The sequence below is a fragment of the Tachypleus tridentatus genome, chromosome 9 (assembly GCF_004210375.1).
Source record: "Tachypleus tridentatus isolate NWPU-2018 chromosome 9, ASM421037v1, whole genome shotgun sequence".
Lineage (NCBI taxonomy): Eukaryota > Metazoa > Arthropoda > Merostomata > Xiphosura > Limulidae > Tachypleus > Tachypleus tridentatus.
Genome location: NC_134833.1, coordinates 104997823 through 105007264, shown reverse-complemented (window position 1 = coordinate 105007264; position 9442 = coordinate 104997823). Strand labels below are relative to the sequence as shown.

Here is a 9442-nt window from a genome sequence, read left to right as displayed (position 1 = left end):
TATTTAAAGTGGGTTCAATCAAAATAAGAATGGTATGGGACATTTATTTCTGTCATAGTCCAGGGGTGGCGGCTACAGACAGGAATTGTTTTGACAACTTGGTTTTGTAAAAACGTTTTACAAAAAAATAAAATGAGTATGTTAACTTTAGAACTTGTCCGGTAAGTGTAGGTTTTTGTTGATCAGGTTGAAATATTGGTTTGGAGACTGGCATTCGATAAACAATTCTGTTTTGCTGACTTTGTAACTTTCTATATATGTTATATCATATTGCAAGTTATTATACAGTCATATTCTAGATGTAGCCTGATATAAGCTTTGTTAATTAGCACGATATACTGATCTTTGATATCCCCCCCTCCGATTCTTTTTTAAGTAAATAATTATTTGGGTAACTGTTTGAGAGAGTGAATTCAAGTGATACACTTTGGAAGCGGTTCTTCGAAATTTAACTGTATTAATTAATTTAATTATCATGTTGTATAGCTTTAACTCTGTTTCAGATAATTTCTCTCTTTGTTTGTTAATAGATAGTAATCGATTGTAACATAATTGAGAGCCACTCGCTATTTGTCGCAATAATTGACAATCATAGGATCACGTGCTCCGTGTGTTTGCATCATCAGCATATTGAGATGCGTCAGCTGAAATAAGAATCAGGAAAAAATTATCATTACAGAAATGATATAAAGTAGTAAGATGAGAACTGGTCCTTGAGTAGTACCTGCTTGAAGGGAAGGAATAAGAGACTGTATTATTATCTCTGGCTTGAAGGAAAGGATATACAGGTTGTATTATTAACTTCTACTCTTCTAGAGCTGTTGTAGATAAAACTTGAGATTGTGTAAGTGAACAGAGTTAGAATGTTGTAGTTTCTCAAGCCATTGTGCCATAAACAGTCAAAAGTCATTTTTGGACTTCACTGAGGTGGCAAGTGTCGTGTATTTCCTCTGAAATTTGTAACCCGATCACGTTAACCTTACTGAGTGATTAGCTGTTTGTCTTTTTTTGAGAGAAGCTTTTTCATATAATGTAACAAGTTGTTAAGTTCAAAATAGAATAAAATTCGATTAGCTGTAATTTTTTTCATGGAGTTTACCTATTTTGTTCAGCAGACCATAATTATTAAGGTTGTCTTAAGAAGGACTTTAATTATTGCTGTTTTTGTTAGTGAAGGATAGTGGCCTCGTTGAAATAGAATATCAAACAGCGCCCAGAGAAGCATAATAGAATGTTTAGAATGGTTTCTGCACACGAGATTGCCGACATTATCCTCCCTCGATGTTGCAGTTTTGAAATATCTGGCGTTAACTTTGGGGTTTATTGTAGTAAAGTACCTTTTAATAACGTTCTTGAACAGGAGCGCATGAGACTTAGTTTCTTAAAGTATTTCCGTAAATAGAGGAAGAAATTAATTACTATTAACTGTAGTCCGAGTGTCTACTTTGGTAAAATGTTGTTCATCAGAGGGAGTGAGACTGGAATTCTTTGATGTGTTTATATAATAATCTTAAAAAGTTTTACTTTTTATTTGTCAGTTGTAACAGTTATGGTTAGATTGAGAAGATAATGTGTTGCAAATTTAGTGCAAAAATGGGTCTTGTTTAATCTACTGAAACATAGAAACCTTTAACCAGTTTAAACCCTGTTGTTGCATGATTAGTTTTATAAACATATTGTGTTTGCTATTGATAAGTAGTTTAAGAGATACATCTTTCCTAGCTGGAATAAACGTAACAGTCATTGTACACCGAGGACAGTTAAGGTCACAAATCTTAGTTTGTGTGATAAATATTCAGCTGATAACAGCGGAAATTAGTTTAGTAATCGTGAGTCTGTAATTAACGCGTTAGAAATTTATTTTCCTTTTTTGATTAGTCCAGTTTAGCCCACTATATATAGTCACATTATATTTGTTCTAACATCTTATTTTATACACGCTCAGCTTGTAAGTATTCTGACTGCTTATTTCATATATGCTTGGATTACGTTTGTTCTAATCTCTTATAATTTACACAACAGTTGAACGTTGTTATCACATAAAAAAAACTATATGGCAAGTGTATCTTAAAATATTACAGAAATATATTTGTTTCTAATCCCCTACGGTGTAATTCCTGAAAATATTCTTATAAACTAGTTTTATACATAATGACGTTATCACTACGTTATCAGTTACATAAGAAAAACTGAAGACATTTTTCTAACTCATTTCAACACAAATGTAAATTGTATTCATGAATTCACAATATATACGTTATCAATAGTTTCTGACTCAAGTGAGTAAAATGGTACACTTCAATCTGGAAGCATAAAGTAAAAAGAACTTTATAAAGCAATATTGTTACATAAATAATAAATGTCTGGAAAAAATATAATGTAAAATAAAAATACAAAAACTGTTGGTCTTCAGGTTATTAAAGTCTTAAAAATAAAGTGCAGCAAAATACTTTGTAGAAGCTGTACCGGAGACATTACATTTATGAGGAGTATGCTTGAGTTGCTTGAAACTACGGACTTCACTAAGAATTATTGTGAAAGTGTTTGAAAAAACAGTTGGTAATTTTACTTGAATATAGTAATGTTCTAGGGTGTTTTCAACTATAGCAAAAGAGATTCCAAAACATGAATACGAGTATTACATTTTTCTGATCAACAGTTTCTGATAATATATTAATTCAAAAATCATCATGAAGTTATTCTCGGTAAGCGGGTTGTTTGTTTATTGACTTCATCGTTTGAAATGTCCATTGGAAGATTACAAAATGACAATAACCTTTGACAATATTGACAAAACTTTTGCTACAGCTAATATAAAACTAGCAGGTCTGTAATTACTGTTTGTTTGTTTTGGAATTTCGCACAAAGCTACTCGAGGGCTATTTGTGCTAGCTGTCTCTAATTTAGCAGTGTAAGACTAGAGGAAAGGCAGCTAGTCATCACCACCCACCGTCAACTCTTGAGCTACTCATTTACCAACGAATAGTGGGATTGACCGTCACATTATAACGTTCCCACCGCTGAAAGGGCGAGCATGTTTGGCGCAACGGGGATGCGAACCCGCGACTCTCAGATTACGAATCGCACGCCTTAACACGCTTGGCCATTCCGGGCCTTGTAATTTTTATTACTTTTCTTTAAAAGAGGAGTGAATTAGCTAACTTCTAATCCTCTGGTTCCTTTTTTTTTGCTCAGGGACTTACACAAATAGTAGCAATTAACTCATATGTTGAATCTTTAAGGTGAATATAGAACAAAATATTATTTATTAGGGTTTTACTGATTTATACCAGCTATTAAATATTTCAAACTGTGTAATTATTTTAAAATTGCTGAAATAAAACTCTGAAAGAGCATATATTTTGAGCAAGAAATTGTTTATTCAACGGTTTACTACACTTTATATATGGTTATTTCGTTATTATCCACACTATGACTTTTTGAAAGTAGTACAAAAACGTGTGTTTGCTGTATCAGTAGTCAATGGTGAATTTCGTTGCACTGAGAAAAATGAGATGGTTTCTTACTGACCAACACAATTTATATTTATGTGATGCTAAAATCACGACTGACCTAACAGTATCTTTAAATTAATTGTGAGTATTCTTTCTTAAAAAGCTATATCTTTGCTGCCTTCCTTCTCTATATTTCCTATCTTTCGTTCAAGCCAATGGCTTTTACAAATTATCAGATGATAAGATTTACTGGAAGCATTTATTGAACTAAAGTTGTTTTGTCTATTACCAGTTACCAAGATACATTGTTTTTAGATAAATCTAACCCAGGTAATAAGCTCATTTTCAGTGTACTAATAATGTTTTACTATTATTTACAATCAGAATTTATTAATTGTAGAAACGGCAAGTTTAGATTAACATCAAATACTTATTGTAGTTTACATGATAACTTATTTAAGTTATGAAATGCTTCGACTTTGTGGAATATTTCGTACGATCTTACGTAATAATTACAGGCAAGTGGTTGCTAAAGACGTAAAGTTTTATTTTATTATCAGAATATACTGATTATTTTACCATGGTGAAATTTGATTTTAGATTCTTTTAATAAGTTTTCAGAATAGTGTAAAACTGATTCTTAACGCTTGTTTATAGAAAATGGACGTTTATATTTTCCACAGAAAATAGAAACAATGTTACCTTCATGAATCTTAGAGATATAAATTAAGTTTATTTTTGTAGATTTTAATGTATCATATAATTATTGTATGTCATGATCTTTGTTTTTCACAGATATCTAAGCAATATAAAAGCATATATTAGAGCCAACACTCCAGTTCCACTGGCGATTGAAGCTGTGATTACAGAAGAACTGACTGAAATTAGGATAACGTTTGATATTAATCTCTACAAGCGTTATACGACATGTAGAGAAATTTTTACTCCAGCGACTTTACAACAGTTAGGTGTTAATGGTAAGTGTGAAAATGAAATATTAATTATTCTTACAGATTAATATCTTTGTTATTTTTGAAGGAAGCAAGACTGAAACAGGATAAATATTTTACATCAAAAAGCTTGCACTTTTAGGATTATTTAAATTTTCTGTGAAATTCTGGTAAAGTTGTAAATTGGTTTTGCTCTTATATTTGGTTTTATCGGTATGTGACAGTGTAAAACAGATACTTGGGCTTAATATTTATGATAAAACGTAGCACCAAATATATGTTTTTTGTATGCTTTATAAATAATGACAAATTTAATTTCTTATTAAAGCTAATAGCATGAACAATGTTGGTTAAAGAAGCTGATATCTGTTTCACCGTTATTTTAATTTTTACATTTAGAGAAACTTTTTTCTTTTTGTATTTAAATTTAGTATATACATTTAACGCTGGCCTAAATCTCCTAAGGTGGGTGAATAATATGTGATTTTCTTGGATTTATCACGAAATAATGATTTAATTTATGATATATTTTCGTGTTTTTAGCGTTTTGACATTATATACTTCTAGTAAGTTTATATATATAGTTGGTCTTATTAATTTTGTTCTTTTCTGTATTCTCAGCTATCCTTTTTTAAAAAGCAAATCAGAATAATCAATTAATTTTCTACTTACCAATTTTGTTTCAGTGTTTAACGCTGCTGATAAGAGTAAGTGCGCTTGTTGGTTAGGGTCTTTAACCAACAAGCTGCAAGTCAGGAGATCGAAACTGGGTCAGGAAAATTTTTGCTCTTTTATCAGTCGAGACACTTTAATGAAAACGTTAGGGTTACTGTTCGTCGGTGTAAATGTAACCCAAGAGTTGGCGGTGGGTGCTGTTGTCGGTTGCCTTTTCTCTGATCTACAATTATAGATTAGGGACAATGGCAAATAATGTTAAAGTTGGTAGTTTTGTCGTAAAGGACAGATAAAGCGAATAAACATATTTATATTAAATTTAAGTCGAACTAGTATATTTTCAAAGTGAAGTTGACGAAATTTTTATTTAAAGATTGGTTCTTGAGGCTTTTACCTAGAAACTATTTATTCTTTCAATGGTTCTAAATTTTTCTCATTATGAAAATGTCCTGAGAATCTAGGAATGTTTATTTAAAACATTTAAAATTAATACAACAGTGATAAATACAAATATTACCAGCCGTGAGTATTTCTTTTTTCAGATCTAGTCGACGACTGTATGAGCTGGTCTCCTTGTTTTAAACATGATAGACTATAGGAAATCCAGCTAGTTAACTCCACCTACTGCCAACTCTTTGTTTACTTTTTATAAAATAAATTGGATTGATCTTGCATTATAACACCCCCACGACTGAATGGACAATAATGTTTAGTAACGGGTATGCATTTTTATCACCCTGTTTATCAGAATATGATAAGTATTGATGTCGATAACACTTTCACAACAATGGGAAGTACTGATATCCTTAATTGTAGCATAAATGGCAAGTATTGTTATTATAATTACATCACACCAGTGGCGAGATATATCTACAATTAAAGTTATCATAACATTACTGAGGTAAAACTATACTTAGTTATCTTCAACACTGTCATTTCAATGGTGAGTATATCTCTCACCAACTTCATTGCAACAATTGTCACAAAGTCTTTTAAAAGAACGGTGAATACTGCAGACTCTGTCACAACGGAGTTGAGTGTAAGCATCTCCAAATTAAAAACATATACTATAACTATTTAACTGGTTAATTTTTGTACTTACAAGTTGTTCTGCATTATCATAAATTATTTATTACTGAATACATGAAAATATTTTGCCACTATATTTCTTTATCTCAACTGGTTTGTGAAATGATATTTTTATATCTTTAAAATTAATTATATTCATACATTTCATCAGATATTTAAAATATTATTTCAAAATATGAGTATAACTGTGTTTGTACATGCCAGTAGGATACGTAGAAAAACTGTCACTATATTAAGCATATAATTTTATCATTTTTACGTATATTTTTTCTTGCAGTGCCATCTTGCAGGATGTTTGGAAACTTTGTCTTTATATCTCTCCCATCTGCTTTCAAGTACACATCAGATATGACAGTAGAGTTTGCTGAAACCAATTTCCAATATAACCCTAGGGGAGTCGTTCATGTGACGCTACCTCATAAAACGGTCATTAAAGTTAGCTACTGTAGTAGTTTATTTCAAATTGTATGCAGTATGTCACATACACGTAAAAAGCCTAGTTGTTACTTTGGAAATATATTAACTTTGTTTGTTCTAAACATTTAATGTTTATTTTACAGTCGGAACATAATTTAACTTCATTTTAAAATGTCTACTGTTACGTATTATAATTTATCTCGGATTTTTCACTTATTATGCAACATATTACGATTTCAAATAGCCCGAAATATTAATTTTAATTTAGATGTTAATTGAATGCTTATATGTATCACATTTATGATATTTGCCAATAAGATTCATACACATTTTCTTTCTTAACACAATCATATTTTAATATGCAAACAACAATATAATTTTTTAATAAAGATTATTACAAATAATGATTTGTATTCAAGTGTTTTTCAAACTTACAAACAGTATTGAGTCTTTTATCTGCTTTGAAACTGAATCTTTTATTGACGGTTCACGCACAGCGAATTAATTCTATGTCGACACAAAGGTACACTTTTTTAGCAGGAAGCTATCTATCTCTTTCTTGACTGGCCTCACGCGGCTTACAAACTCAATTTCACCGCGGAATATATCTAATGTTGTCGTAGAAATATTAACTTACGAAGTTAATTATGTGAAGTTGGACAATTTGTAATGTTGTAAATGTATAACGTGTCTGGTTCGATATCTGTAGTTTTCAGGTTAATAAGCGTTTATCACAATTATAGCTTCTGAGGTTTTTAGTATACTTACTGCAAAAAATCAAGAATATTGCATTGTCTCTCCGTGTGTTGTGATGGCTACTTTTTATACTTATTAGGTGAGGTTTTCGTAAGTCCAGTTGGCAAAGATGTGAAACATATTGATGATACTTACATCCGATAATCTTCTATAAATTCAAAGAACAGGCGGATCTTTCACAATACACATTTAATAATACAAGTTACATATGTTTCTAAATAAACTCTTCAAAAAAAGAAACGAAAAAAGGCAAAATATGAGACAAATTGTTAACAAGTTTATTCCGGGTAGTTCTGTATGACATGTGTAAAACTTTGCACATTCACTGCTGAACATCCAAAGTCTACAAAGGCGAAGTTCACGCTCACTAGTTGAAGTTTAACGTCACTCAACGTCAATAACGAGTATGCCCCCGTGAGCAACAATAACTGATTGGAATCTCCTGCCCATGGAAGCGATGAGATGACGAATAACATCCTGTGGAATGGCTGTCCACTCAGCCTGCAAAGCTGCTGCAAGCTGAGGTAGAGTGTGCGGTTGAGGTAGTCGCTGTCGCAGACGTCGGTCCAACTCGTCCCAAAGATGTTCGATGGGGTTTAAATCTGGTGATCTGGAGGGCCAGGGAAGAACGTTGATGTTGTGGTATCTCAAGAAGACAGTGGTGAGTCGGGTTGTGTGAGGACGGGCGTTGTCATGTTGAAAAACGTCGTTGACGTTCACCATGATGGGATGCACATGGGGCCTAAGAATCTCGTCGACGTATCGTTGAGCCGTAAGATTCCCTCGAATGTGCAAAAGGTCTGTTCTGACATTGTAGGCGATGGCAGCCCACGTCATGACGCTGCCACCACCAAAGCTGTCAACTTCCTGCACACAGTTTGCTGGAAAACGTTCACCTCGGCGACGGTAAACACGGGTCCTTCCATCCTGCCTATGAAGCATAAAGCGTGATTCATCGCTGAACCAAACATGCCTCCATCGTTGATGAGGCCATACCCGATGTGCCCGAGTTCACTGCAGCCGTGCTTGAAGATGTTGCTGGGTGAGGATGACCCCTCTGACTGGACGTCTAGGTCGGATTCCTGCATCTCGTAGACGGTTGCGTACGGTCTGATCGGAAATCCTACGCAGCCCTGGTATAGGTGAGGCAGTAGACGTCGCAGTGGTGGTCCTATCCCGAAGGTGACGTAACCGGATGTAGCGATCATGTGCGGGCGTGGTCACACAAGGTCTGCCAGATTGTGGACGGTCACGAGTTGATCCATGTTGTTGGTGACGATGGCCTTGTGATGGCTTGGGTGGACATTTACAACTCTGGCAACGTCTGATCGAGATTCGCCTGCTTCCAAGCAACCAATGGCGTTGTTGCGTTGTGCTTCAGTCAGTCTTGGCGTAACTGTATTGCGTGTCGGTGGCTTAACACTGAGCTATGGAAACCGAGAACCCGTCACTTTTATAGGGATATTGCACATGTTGCACTTGCAGAACATGCAGATCTCTCAAACAAATTTATTGGACACGAATGCGTTTTGGCGAAAAATCCGATGTTTTCCTCCGTTTTCAAAGTGCGCAACTTTTATTGTCATTTTGGTCTGACAATCAGTGCTTTAACACGTGTAACATCACATACTCTGAACTTGTAACGTTATTACATATATTTTTCTTTAAAATAAAAAATATCCCTTTTGCGTTTCTTGTTTTGAAGAGTATATATATTAAAATAAAACGTAGATATTAAAATAAATATATAATAATAAATCCTCCATAGTACTAGATTGTTTCCTAGTGAACAATCTTGCAGTCATGTGTAACATTTTGCAGTTTAATGTATTTTACTTAATTGTCAATAGATTGTGATCCTGAACTGTTCCAGTTTTCAGTTGTATACATATTTTTGGTACTGTATCCATTAAATCGTAGCTTCACTTTTATAATAGAGATTTTTTTATTTAACACTGTGTGTCTAAGTAAGGATTTTTTAACTTAATTGTTAAAAAGTTAAATTTGCAACGTTTCGACCATTATCAGAGATTTTTCGTAAATGATTACTCTTTCAGAATGATGTTGTGTCATTCAACTCGAAAAGTATTTTGGGCAATG

General features: G+C 33.4%; 1 long non-coding RNA gene across 1 annotated transcript; it reads left to right on the top strand.

Moving 5' to 3' along the window:
* Nucleotides 1–733: 733 nt before the first annotated feature.
* LOC143227214 (uncharacterized) lies at nucleotides 734–6810 on the top strand. The gene is made up of 3 exons (XR_013014938.1): nucleotides 734–788; nucleotides 4251–4432; nucleotides 6447–6810. It is a non-coding gene; the product is annotated as an uncharacterized LOC143227214 (long non-coding RNA).
* Nucleotides 6811–9442: the final 2632 nt, after the last annotated feature.